Source organism: Andrographis paniculata, unplaced genomic scaffold (genome assembly GCF_009805555.1).
Source record: "Andrographis paniculata isolate CXL003 unplaced genomic scaffold, ASM980555v1 Contig12END, whole genome shotgun sequence".
Classification (NCBI taxonomy): Eukaryota; Viridiplantae; Streptophyta; class Magnoliopsida; order Lamiales; family Acanthaceae; genus Andrographis; species Andrographis paniculata.
In genome coordinates, this window is record NW_026137402.1 from 106,538 (window position 1) to 120,887 (window position 14,350).

The window sequence follows — 14,350 nt, forward strand, 5'->3', positions numbered from 1 at the left end:
GGTATATAATGAAAAGGAAAAACAGTGATGAAATATAAGCCCTATACAATAATACCTTAAAACACTATATAACAAGTATAAAAAACACTATAATTAGAACTATAGAGGACAATGTATAATTCCAAAAAGTGCTATATAACAAAAAGAAAAGGTAGTCAATAAACAAAAGCACTAATTGTATTCCCTTCAAGCACTATGTAACATATACAAAAAGCACTGTAATTAGGACTCTAGAGTACAAAAGACAATCTCATAAAGTGTTATATAATAAAATGGAAAAACAATGAAAAAAGCAAAAGTGCTAACTATATTACTTTAATGCACTATGTAACATATACGAAAAGCACTGTAATTAGAACTCTAGAGCACAAAGTATAATCTCATAAAGTGATATATAACAAAAAGGAAGGATAGTGAATAAATAAAAGCGCAAACTATTTTCCCTTAAAGCACTATATAAAAAATACGAAAAACACTCTAATTAGAACTATAGAACACAAAGTAAATTATTATGAAGTGTTATATAATAAAAAGTAAAACACAGTCAAGAAACAAAAGCACTACTTGCAATCCCTTAAAACACTATGTAACGTATTCGAAAAGATCTGTAGTTAGAACTCTAGAGCACAAGGTATACTCTTATAAAGTGTTATATAATAAAAAGGAAAAACAGTAAAGAAACAAAAGCGCAAACGATATTCCATTAAAGCACTATATAATAAGTACGAAAAGCACTGTAATTAGAACAATAAAGAAAAAAGTACAATCTTTTGAAGTGCTACATAATAAAAAGAAAAAAAAGTCAAGAAACAAAAGCGATAATTGTATTCCCCTAAAATAGTATGTAATATATACGAAAAGGACTGTAATTAGAACTCTAGAGTACAAAGTATAATCTTTTGAAGTGCTATATAATAAAAAGTAAAATATAGTCAAGAAACAAAAGTGCTAACTATATTCCCTTAAAGAACAATATAAAAAATATGAAAAGCACTGTAATTAGAATTATAGAGCACAAACTATAATCTCATAAAGAGGTATATAATAAAAAGGAAAGGCACTCAAGAATGAAAAGCACTAATTGTCTCCCCTTAAAGCACTATGCGACATATACGAAAAGCAGTACAATTAGAACTCCAGCGCACAAAGTATAACCTTATAAAGTGTTAAAAAGGAAAAACAAGGAAAAACCAAAAGCGCTAACTGTATTCCCTTAAAGCACTATGTAACTTATACGAAAAGCACTGTAATTAGAACTCTAGAGCACAAAGTATAATATAATAAAGTGTTATATAATAAAAAGGAAAAACAATGAAGAAACAAAAGTGCTAACTATATTACTTTAAAGAACTATGTAACATTGGCGTAAAGGAGTGTAATTAGAACTCTATAGCATAAAGTATAATCTCCGAAAAACATATATAAGAAAAAGGAAAAACAGGGAATAAACAAAAGTGCTAACTATATTACTTTAAAGCACTATGAAACATATATGAAAAGCATTGTAACAGGAACTCCAGAGCACAAAGTATAATCTCATAAAGTCATATATAATAACAAGCAAAAACATTGAAGAAATAAAAGCGCTAACTATATTCCATTAAAGCACTATATAACAAATACGAAAAGCACTTTAATTAGAACTATAGAGCATAAAGTATAATCTTTTGAAGCGCTATATAATGAAAAGTAAAAGGCAGTCAAGAAACATAGGGGTTAACTATATTCCCTTTCATCACAATATAACAAACACAAAAAGCACTGTAATTAGAAATATAGAGCACAAACAATAATCTCATAAAGTGATATTTACAAAAAGGAAAAAGCAGTAAAAAAAAAGCACTAATTGTATTCTCGTAAAGCACTATGTAACATATACTTAAAGCACTATAATTAGAACTCTAGAGCACAAAGTATACTCTCATAATGTGTTATATAATAATAAGGAAAAACAGTGAAAAAACAAAAGATCTAATTATATTACTTAAAACCACTATAAAATATATACAAAACGCACCATAGTTAGAACTCTAAATCACAAAGTAGAATCTCATAAAGTTATATATAATTAAAAAGGAAAGACTATGAAGAAACAAATGCGCTAACTATTTTCCCTTAAAGCACTATATAACAAATATGAAAGCACTATAATTAGAACTATAGAGCACAAAGTATAATTGTATGAAGTGCTATATAACAAAAAGAAAAGGCAGTCAAGAAAGAAAAGGACTAATTTTATTCTCTTAAAGCACTATGTAACATATACGAAAAGCATTGTAATTATAACTCTAGAGCAAAAACAATAATCTCGTAAACTGCTATATAATGAAAAGGAGAACAAGTGAAAAAACAAAATCTCTAAGTATATTACCTTTACCATTATATAACAAATATGAAAAGCACTGTAATTAAAACTATAGAGCACAAAGTATAATCCCATAAAGTGCTATATAATAAAAAGGAAAAACAGTGAAGAAACAAAAACATTAATTGTATTCCCTAAAAGCACTATGTAACATATACGAAGAGCATTGTAATTAGAACTCTAGAGCAAAAAGGATAATCTCATAAATTGTTATACAATAAAAACGAAAAATGGTGAAGAAACAAAAGCTCTAACAATATTACATTAAACGACTATGTAACATATCCGAAAAGCACTGTAATTAGAACTCTAGATCGCAAAGTAGAATCTCACAAAGTTATATATAATAAAAAGGAAAGACTGTGAAGAAACAAATGCGCTAACAATATTCCCATAAAGTACTATATAACAAATATGAAAGCACTATAATTAAAACTATAGAGCCCAAAGTATAATATTTTGAAGTGCTATATAGTAAAACTAAAAGGCAGCCATGAAATAAAAGTGCTAACTATATTCCCTTAAAGCACAATATAACAAATACGAAAAAGCATTGTAATTGGAAATATAGAGCACAAACTTTAATCTTATAAAGTGGTATATAATAGAAAGAAAAGGCAATCAAGAAACAAAAGCACTAAATGTATTCCCGTAAACCACTATGTAACATATATGAAAAGCACTGTAATTAGAACTCTAGAGCACAAAGTATAATCTAATAAAGTGCTACATAATAAAGAAAAGGCAATCAAGAAAGAAAAGCACTAATTCTAATCCCATAAAACACTATGTAACATACATGAAATACACTATAATTAGAACTCTACAGCACAAAGTATAATCTAATAAATTGGTATATAAAGAAAAGGAAAAACAGTGAAGAAATAAAAGCCCTAACAATATTACCTTAAAACACTATTTAACAAGTACGAAAAACACTATAATTAGACCTATAGAGCACAATGTATAATTCCATAAAGTGCAATATAAAAAAAAGAAAAGGTAGTCAAGAAACAAAAGCCATACAAAAAGCACTGTAATTAGGACTCTAGAGCACAAAGGATAATATCATAAAGTGTTATATAATAAAAAGGAAAAACAATGAATCAACAAAAGCGCTAACTATATTACTTTAAAGTACTATGTAACATATACGAAGAGTACTGTAATTAGAACTCTTAGAGCACAAAGTATAATGTCATGAAGTGATATATACCAAAAAGGAAGGATAGTGAATAAATAAATGCGCAAACTATTTTCCCTTAAAGCACTATATAACAAATACCAAAAACACTGTAATTAGAACTATAGAACACAATGTAAATTATTATGAAGTGTTATATAATAAAAACTAAAAGGTAATCAAGAAACAAAAGCACTTCTTGTATTCCCTTAAAACACTATGTAACATATACGAAAAGATATGTAGATAGAACTCTAGAGCACAAGGTATAATCTCATAAAATGTTATATAATAAAAAGGAAAAATAGTGAAGAAACAAAACACAAACTATATTCCATTAAAGCACTATATAATAAATACAAAAAGCACTGTAATTAGAACTATAAACCAAAACGTATAATCTTTTGAAGTGCTACATAATAAAAAGAAAACAAAGTCAATACACAAAAGCGCTAATTGTATTCCCTTAAAACAACATGTAATATATACGAGAAGTACTGTAATTAGAACTCTAGAGTACGAAATATAATCTTTTGAAGTGCTATATAATAAAAAGTAAAATAGAGTCAAGAAACAACATTGCACTATATTCCCTTAAAGAACAATATAAAAAATACGAAAAGCACTATAATTAGAATTATAGAGCACAAACTATAATCTCATAAAGTGGTATATAATAAAAAGGAAAGGCATTCAAGAAACAAAAGCAAAAACTGTCTCCCCTTAAAGCACTATGCGACATATACGAAAAGCACTGTAATTAGAACTCCAATGCGCAAAGTATAATCACATAGCGTGTTATATAATAAAAAGGAAAAACAATGGATAAACAAAAGCGCTAACTGTATTCCCTTAAAGCACCATGTAACTTATACGAAAAGCACTGTAATTAGAACTCTAGAGCACAAAGTATAATCTAATAATGTATTATGTAATAAAAAGGAAAACCAATGAAGAAACAAAAGTGCTAAATAATTACTTTAAAGAACTATGCAACATTGGCGTAAAGGGGTGTAATTAGAACTCTAGAGCATAAAGTATAATCTCCTAAAAAGATATATAAGAAAAAGGAAAAACAGGGAATAAACAAAAGCGCTAACTATATTACTTTAAAGCTCTATGTAACATATACGAAAAACATTGTAATTAGGACTTCAGAGCACAGAGTATAATCTCATAAAGTCATATATAATAAAAAGCAAAAACATTGAAGAGACAAAAGCGCTAACTATATTCCATTAAAGCACTGTATAACAAATACGAAAAGCACTGTAATTAGAACTATAGAGCACAAAATATAATCTTTTGAAGTGTTGTATAATAAAAAGTAAAAGACAGTCAAGAAACAAAAGTGCTAACTATATTCCCTTAAAGCACAATATAAAAAACACGAAAAACACTGTAATTAGAAATATAGAGCACAAACTATAATATCACAAAGTGATATTTACCAAAAAGAAAAAGCAGTCAAGAAACAAAAGCACTAACAGTATTCTTGTAAAGCACTATGTAACATATACTTAAAGCATTGTAATTAGAACTCTAGAGCATAAAGTATAATATCATAATGTGTTATATAATGAAAAGGAAAAGTAGTGAAAAACCAAAAGCCCTATTTATATTACTTAAAACCACTATAAAATATATACAAAAAGCACCATAGTTAGAACTCTAGATCACAAAGTAGAATCTCATAAAGTTATATATAATAAAAGGAAAGAGAGTAAAGAAACAAATGCTAACTGTAATAAAAAGTAAAAGGCACTCAAGAAACAAAAGTGCTAAATATATTCCCTTAAGGCACAATATAACAAACACGAAATGCACTGTAATTAGAAAGATAGCACAAAACTATAATCTCGTAAAGTGATATTTAATTAAAAGAAAAAGCAGTCAAGAAAAAAAAACACTAACTGTATTCTTGTAAAGCACTATGTAACATATACTTAAAGCACTGTAGGTAGAATTCTAGAGCACAAAGTATAATCTTATAATGCGTTATATAATAAAAATGAAAAAAAGTGAAGAAACAAAAGCCCTAACTATATTATTTAAAACCTCTATATAATATATATGAAAAGCACTGTAGTTAGAACTCTAGATTGCAAAGTAGAATCTTATAAAGTTATATATAATAAAAAGGAAAGATTGTGAAGAAATAAATACGCTAACTATATTCCCTTAAAGTACTATATAACAAATATGAAAGCACTATAATTAGAACTATTGAGCACAAAGTATAATCTTATGAAGTGCTATATAATTAAAAGTAAAAGGTAGTACATAAACAAAAGTCATACTTGTATTTCCTTAAAACACTATGTAACATGTACAAAACGCTCTGTAGTTAGAACTCTAGAACAAAAGGTATAATCTCATAAAGAGGTATATAATGAAATGGAAAAACAATAAAGAAACAAAAGCCCTAACTATATTCCCAGAACGCACGATACAACAAATACGAAAAGCACTGTAATTAGAATTCTAGAGCACAAAGTATAAAGACATAAACTTCTATTTAGCTGTGAAAAAACAAAAGCACTAGCTTTATTCCCTTAAAGCACTATGTAACGTATACAAAAAGCACTGTAATTACAACTCTAGAGCACAAAGCATAATCCCATATAACGCTATATACGAAAAAGTAAAAAGTGAAGAAACAAAAGCTCTAAGTATATTACCTAAAACACTATATAACAAATACAAATAGCACTGTAATCAGAACTATAGAGCACAAAGTATAATCTCATAAAGAACTATTTAATAAAATGGAAAAGTAGTGAAGAAATAAAAGCACTAACTTTATTCCCTTAAAGCACTACGTAACATATACGTAAAGCAGTGTAATTATAACTCTAGAGCACAAAGTATAATCCCACAAAGCGCTATGTAATAAAAATGAAAACAATGAAGAAACGAAAGCTCTAAGTATTTTACCTGAAACACTGTGTAACAAATACGAAAAACACTTTAATCAGAACTATAGAGCACAAAGTATAATCTCATAAAGTGCTATATAATAAAAAGAACACACAGTCAAGAAACAAAAAAGCACTAATTGTAATCCCTTAAAGCTCTAAGTAACATATATGAAATGCACTATAACTAAAAGTCTGCAAAACAAAGTATAATCTCAGAAAGTGGTACATAAAAAAAAAAAGGAAAAACAATGAAGAAATAAAAGCTCCAACTATATTACCTTAAAACACTATGTAACAAGTGCAAAAAGGGCTATAATTAGAAATACAGAGCACAAAGTATAATTCCACAAAGTGTTATATAATAAAAAGTAAAGGCAATCAAGAAACAAAAACACCAACTGTATTCCCTTAAAGCACTATGTAATATATACAAAAAGCACTGTAATTTGAACTCTAGAGTATAAAGTTTTATCTCATAAAGTGTTATATAATATAAAGGAAAAACAGTGAAGAAACAGAAGTCCTTACCATATTACTATAAAGAACTATGTAACATATACGTAAAGCATTGTAATTAGAACTCTAGAGCATAAAGTATAATCTCATAAAGTGATATATAATAAAAAGGGAAAAAATGAAGAAACAAAAGCACTAACTACATAACAAATAGAAAAGCACTTTAATTAGAAATATAGAGCACAAACTATAATCTCATAAAGTGTTATATAATAATAAGAAAAGGCAGTCAAGAAACAAAAACACTAATTGTATTCCCTGAAAACACTATGTAACATATACGAAAAGCACTGTAGTTAGAACATTAGAGCATAAAGTATAATCTCATAAAGTGTTATATAATAAAAAAGAAAAACAATGAAGAATTAAAACCAGAAACTATATTATTTTAAACCATTATGCAACATATATGACAAGCTATATAGTTAGAACTCTAGTTCACTAGCAATAATCTCATAAAGTTGTATATAATAATATGAAAAACAATGAAGAAACAACAGGGCTAACTATATTCCCATAAAGCACTAAATAAAAAATATAAAAAGTACTGTAATTAGAAATATAGAGCACAAAGTATAATGTCATAAAGTCCTATCTAATAAAAACAAAAGGCAGTCAAGAAACAAAACCACTAATTGTAATCCCTTAAAACAATATGTAACATATAGGAAAAGCACTGTAATTAGAACTCTACAGCACACAGTATAACGTCATTAAGTTGTATATAATAAAAAGGAAAAAACAGGGAAGATTCAAAAGCTTTAATTATATTACCTTAAAACACTTTATCACAAGTACAAAAAGCACTATAATTAAAACTATAGAGCACAAAGTATAATCCTATAAAGTGCTATATAACAAAAAGAAAAGGCAGTCAAGAAACAAAAGAACTAACTTTATTCTCTTAAAGCACTATGTAACATATACGAAAAGCATTGTAATTATAACTCTAGAGCAAAAAGTATAATCTCATATATTGCTATATAATGAAAAGGAAAAAGAGTGAAAAAACAAAATCTCTAAGTATATTACCTTAAACACTATGTAACAAATACGAAAAGTACTGCAATTAAGACTATAGAGCACAAAGCATAATCCCATAAAACCCTATTTAATAAAAAGGAAAAGTAGTGAAGAAACAAAAGCACTAACTTTATTCCTTTAAAACACTACGTATTATATACGAAAAGCACTATAATTATAATTCTAGAGCACAAAGTATAATCTCATAAAGTACTATAAAATTAAAACAAAAGGCAGTCAAGAAATAAAAACACTAACTGTAATCCCTTAAAACACTAACATATACGAAACGCACTATAATTAGAACTCTACTGCAGAAAGTATAATCTTATAAAGTGGTAGATAATAAAAAATTAAAAACTGTGACGAAACCAAAATGCTAACCATATTACCTTAAAACACTGTGTAACAAGTACGAAAAGCAATGTAATTAGAACTACAGACCACAAAGTATAATCCCATAAAGTGCTATATAATAAAAAGAAAAGGCAGTCAAGAAACAAAAGCACTAACTGTTTAAAGAACTATGTAACATATGCAAAAAGCACTTTATTATAATTCTAGAGCACATAGTATAATCTCGAAAAGTGTTATATAATAAAAAGGAAAAATATTGGAGAAAGAAAAGCGATAACTTCATTACTTTAAAACACAATGTGAAAAGTACAAAAAGCACTATAATAAGAACTATAGAGCACAAAGTATAAACAAATATAGTGATATATAATAAAAAGAAAAGGTAGTCAAGAAACAAAACCACTAACTATATTCGTTTAAAGCACTATGTAACATATACGAAAAGTACTGTAATTAGAACTCTAGAGGACAAAGTATAATCCCATAAAGCGCAACTTAATAAAAAGGAAAATAGTGAAGAAACAAAAGAACTAACTTTATCCCCTTTAAACACTATGTAACATATATGAAAAGCACTGTAATTAAACATATAGAGCACAAAGTAGAATCCCACAAAGCACTATACATCAAACAGGAAAAATAGTGCATAAACAATTACTTTTAAGTATATTACCTTAGACACAATGTAACAAATACGAAAATCACTGTCATTAGAACTATAAAACACAAAGTATAATCTCAGAACGTGCTATATAATGAAAATAAAAGGCAGTCAAGAAAGAGAAGTAGTAACTGTAATCCCATAAAACACTATCTAACATATATACGAAAAACACTTTAATTAGAACTCTACAACACAAAGTATAATCTCATAAAGTTGTTTATAATAAAAAGGAAAAACCCTGAAGAAACAAAAGTGCTAACTATATTACTTTTAAACACTATTGAACAAGGATGAAAGCACTATAATTAGAACTATAGACCACAGAGTATAATCCCATAAAGTTCTATATAATAAAAAGAAAAGGGAGAGAAGAAAGAAAAGCAATAACTTATTCCTTAAAGCACTATGTAACATATACGAAAAACACTGTAATTAGAACTCTAGAGTGCAAAGTATAATCTAAAAAAGTGTCATATAATAAAATGGAAAAACGGTAAAGAAACAAAACCACTAACTATATTAGTTTCAAGAACTTTGTAACATATACGAAAAGCACAATAAATAGAACTCTAGAGCAATATATAATCCTATAAAACGATCTTTAATAAAAAGGAAATAAAGTGAAGTAACAAAAGCACTAACATTATTCCCTTAAAGCACTATGTAACCTATCTAAAAAGCACTGTAATTAGAACTCTTGACCACAAAGTATAATCTCATGAAATGATATATAATTAAAAGGAAAAACACTAAAGAAATAAAAACGCTAACTATATTCCATTAAAGCACTATATAAAAAATACGAAAGCCATTGTAATTAGAATTATGGAGCATAAATTATAATTTTATAAAGTGCTATATAATAAAGAGAAAAGGTAGTCAAGAAACAAAAACACTAATTGTATTACCTTAAAACACTATGTTACATATAGGAGAAACAATATAATTAGAACTCTAGAGTACAAAGTAAAATCTCTCACAAAGTGTTATATAATAAAAAGGAAAAACAGTGAAGAAACAAAAATGCTAACTATATTACTTTGAAGAACTATATAACATATACGAAAAACACTCTAATTAGAACTGTTGAGCACAAATAATAACCTCATCAAGTTATATATGATAAAAAGAAAAAACAGTGAAGAAACTAAAACGCTAACTATATTCCCTTAAAGCACTATAGATAATATAATGCACTGAAATTAGAACTATAGAATACAAAGTATAATCTTATGAAGTGTTCTATAAGAAAAAGAAAAGCCATTCAAGAAACAAAAACACTAACTGTATTCCCAGAAAACACTATGTAACATATATGAAGAGCTCTGTAGTACGAACTGCAGAGCACAAGCTATAATCTTACAAAGTGGTATATAATAATATGAAAAAATAGTTAAGAAAAAAAAATGCTAACTACATTCCCACAAAGCACTATATAACAAATACGAAAAGCAATGTAATAGAAATATAGAGCACAAAGTATAATGTCATAAAGTTCTATATAATAAAAAAAAACACAATCAAGAAACAAAAGCACTAACTGTAATCCCTTAAAACACGTTGTGACATATACGAAAAGCATTGTAATTAGAACTCTACAGCACACAGTATGATCTCATAAAGTGGTATATAATAAAAAGGAAAAACAGTGAAGAAACAAAAGCGCTAACTATATTACCTTAAAACACTTTGTCACAAGTACGAAAAGCACTATAATTAGAACGATAGAGCACAAAGTATAATCCCATAAAGTCCTATATAACAAAAAGAAAAGGAAGTCAAGAAGCAAAAGGACTAACTTCATTCTCTTAAAACACTATGTAGCATATACGATAAGCATTGTAATTATAATTCTAGAGCAAAAAGTATAATCTCATAAAGTACTATATAATGAAAAGGAAAAAGAGTGAAAAAAACAAAATCTCTATGAAAAGCACTGTAATTAAAACTATAGAGCACAAAGAATAATTCCATAAAGCCCTATTTAATAAAAAGGAAAATCAATGAAGAAACAGAAGAACTTACTTTATTCCCTTAAAGCACTACGTATCATATACGAAAAGTACTGTAATTATAACTCTAGACCACAAAGTATAATCCCACAAAGTGCTATATAATAAAAAAGAAAACATTGAAGAAACAAAAGCTCTAAGTATATTTCCTTAAACACTATGTAACAAATACGAAATGCACTATAATCAGAACTATAGAGTACAAAGTATAATCTCATAAAGTGCTATAAAATAAAAACAAAAGGCAGTCAAGAAACAAAAGCACTAACTGTAATCCATTAAAACACTATGTAACATATACGAAAAGCACTATAATTAGAACTCTATAGCACAAAGTATAATCTCATAAAGTGGTAGATAATAAAAATGAAAAACTATAAAGAAACAAAAATGCTAACTCTATTACCTCAAAACACTATGTAACAAGTACGAAAAGCAATTTAATTAAAACTATAGACCACAAAGTATAATCCCGTAAGGTCCTATATAATAAAAAGAAAAGGCAGTCAAGAAAGAAAAACACTAACTGTAAACTGTTAAAGCACTATGTAACATATGCGAAAAGCACTTTATTAGAACTCTAGAGCACATAGTATAATCTCAAAAAGTGTTAGAAATTAAAAAGGGAAAATATTGAAGAAAGAAAAGGGATAGCTACATTACCTTAAAACACTATGTAAAAAGTAAAAAAAGCACTATAATTAGAATTATAGAGCACAAAGTATAATCCAATATCGTGATATATAATAAAAGGAAAAGACAATCAAGAAACAAAAGCACTAATTATAATCCTTTAAAGCACTATGTAACATATATGAAAAACACTTTAATTAGAACTCTAGGGCACAAAGTATAATCCCATAAAGAGCTATTTAATAAAAAGGAAAAGCAGTGAAGAAACAATAGAACTAACTTTATTACCTTAAAGAACTATATAACATATACGAAAAGCACTGTAATTAGAATTGTTAAGCACAAAGTGTAACCTCATCAAGAGATATATAATAAAAGGAAAAACAGTGAACAAACAAAAGCGCTAACTATATTTCATTAAAGCACTATATAGAAAATAATGCACTGAAATTAGAACTGTAGGATAGAAAGTATAATCTTATGAAGTGCTATATAATATAAAGAAAAGGCAGTCAAGAAACAAAATACTAATTGTATTCCCTTAAAATACTATCTAACATATGTTAAAAGCTCTGTAGTAAGAACTGTAGAGCACAAGCTATAATCTCATAAAGTGGTATATAATAATATGAAAAAACAACGAAGAAAGAAAAACGCTAACTACATTCCCATAAAACACTATATAACAAATACGAAAAGTACTGTAATAGAAATATAGAGCACAAAGTATAATGTCATAAAGTTCTATATAATAAAAACAAAAGAAAATCAAGAAACAAAAGCACTAACTGTAATCCCTTAAAAAACGATATACCATATACGAAAAGTATTGTAATTATAACTGTACAGCACACAGTATAATCTCATAAAGTGTTATATAATAAAAAGAAAAAATGCTGAAGAAAAAATAGCGCTAACTATATTACCTTAAAACAATATGTAACAAGTATGAAAAGCACTATAATTAGAAATATAGAGAACAAAGTATATTCCCATAAAGTGCTATATAATAAAAAAAAAATGTAGTCAAAAACTAAATGCACTAACTGTATTCCCTTAAAGCACTATGTAACATATATGAAAAGCACTATATTTAGAACTCTAGAGGACAATTTATAATCTCATAAAATGTTACAGAATTAAAAGGAAAAACAGTGAAGAAACAAACGTGCTAACTATATTAGTTTAAAACACTATATAACATATACGAAAAGTAATTAGAAATCTAGTATAATGTCATAAAGTGATATATAATAAAAAGAAAAAATTGGGAAGAAATAAAAACACTAGTTATATTCCCTTAAAGCACTGGATAACAAATATGATAAGCACTGTAACTAAAACTATAGAGCACAAAGTATAATCTCCTAAAGGGTTATATAATAAAAAGGAAAAACAATAAAGAAACAAAAGCACCAACTATATTACTTTAAACAACTATATAACATATATGAAAAGCACTGTAATTAGAACTCTAAAGCACAAAGTATAATCTCACAAAGTGATATATAATAAAAATGAAAACAGTGAAGAAACAAAAATGCTAACTATATTCCCTTAAAGCACTATATAAGAAATACGAAAAGCACTGTATTTAGTACTATTGAGCACAAAGTATAATCTTATGAACTGCTATATAAAAAAAAGTAAAAGCCAGCCAAGAAACAAAAGCACTACTTGTATTCCCTTAAAACACTATGTAACATATACGCAAAGCTCCGTAGTTAGAATTATAGAGCACAAGCTATAATCTTATAAAGTGCTATATAATAAAATGGGTAAATAGTGAAGAAACAAAAGCACTAACTATATTCCCTTAAAGCACTATATAACAAATTTGAAAAGATCTATAATTAGAAATATAGTTCACAAAGTATAATCTTATGAAGTGCTAGATAATAAAAGGCAGTCAGGAAACAAAAGCACTAACTATAATATATGAACAACACTGTAAATAAAAATTTAGAGCACAAAGTATAATCTCACAAAGTGTTCTATAATAAAAAGGAAAAATAATGAAGAAACAAATGCACCAACTATATGCCCTTAAGGCACTATATAACAAATATGAAAAGCACTGTAATTAGAAATATAGAACATAAAGTATAATCTCATAATATATAATAAAAAGTAAAAGATAGTCAAGAAACAAAAGCACTAACTTTATTCCCTTAAAGCACTATGTAAAATATACGAAAAGCATTGAAATTAGAACTTTAGAGCACAAAGTATAATCTCATAAAGTGTTATATAATAAAAAAGGAAAAAAAGTGAAGATACAAAAGCGCTACTGGTATTCCCTTAAAACACTAGGTAACATATACGAAAATCTCTGTAGTTAGAACTTTAGAGCAGAAGGTATAATATCATAAAGTACTATATAATAAAATGGAAAAATAGTGAAGAAACAAAAGCGCTAACTATATTCCCTTAAAGCACTATATAACAAATACAAAAAACACTGTAATTAGAAATATAGAGCACAAGGTATAATATCATAAAGTGCTATATAATAAAAACAAAAGACAGCCCAGAAACAAAAGCACTAACTTTATTCCCTTAAAAAACTATGTAACATATACGAAAAGCACTTTAATTAGAACTCTACAGCATAAAGTATAATCTCATAAAGTGGTATATAATAAAAAGAAAAAACCGTGAAGAAACAAAAGCGCT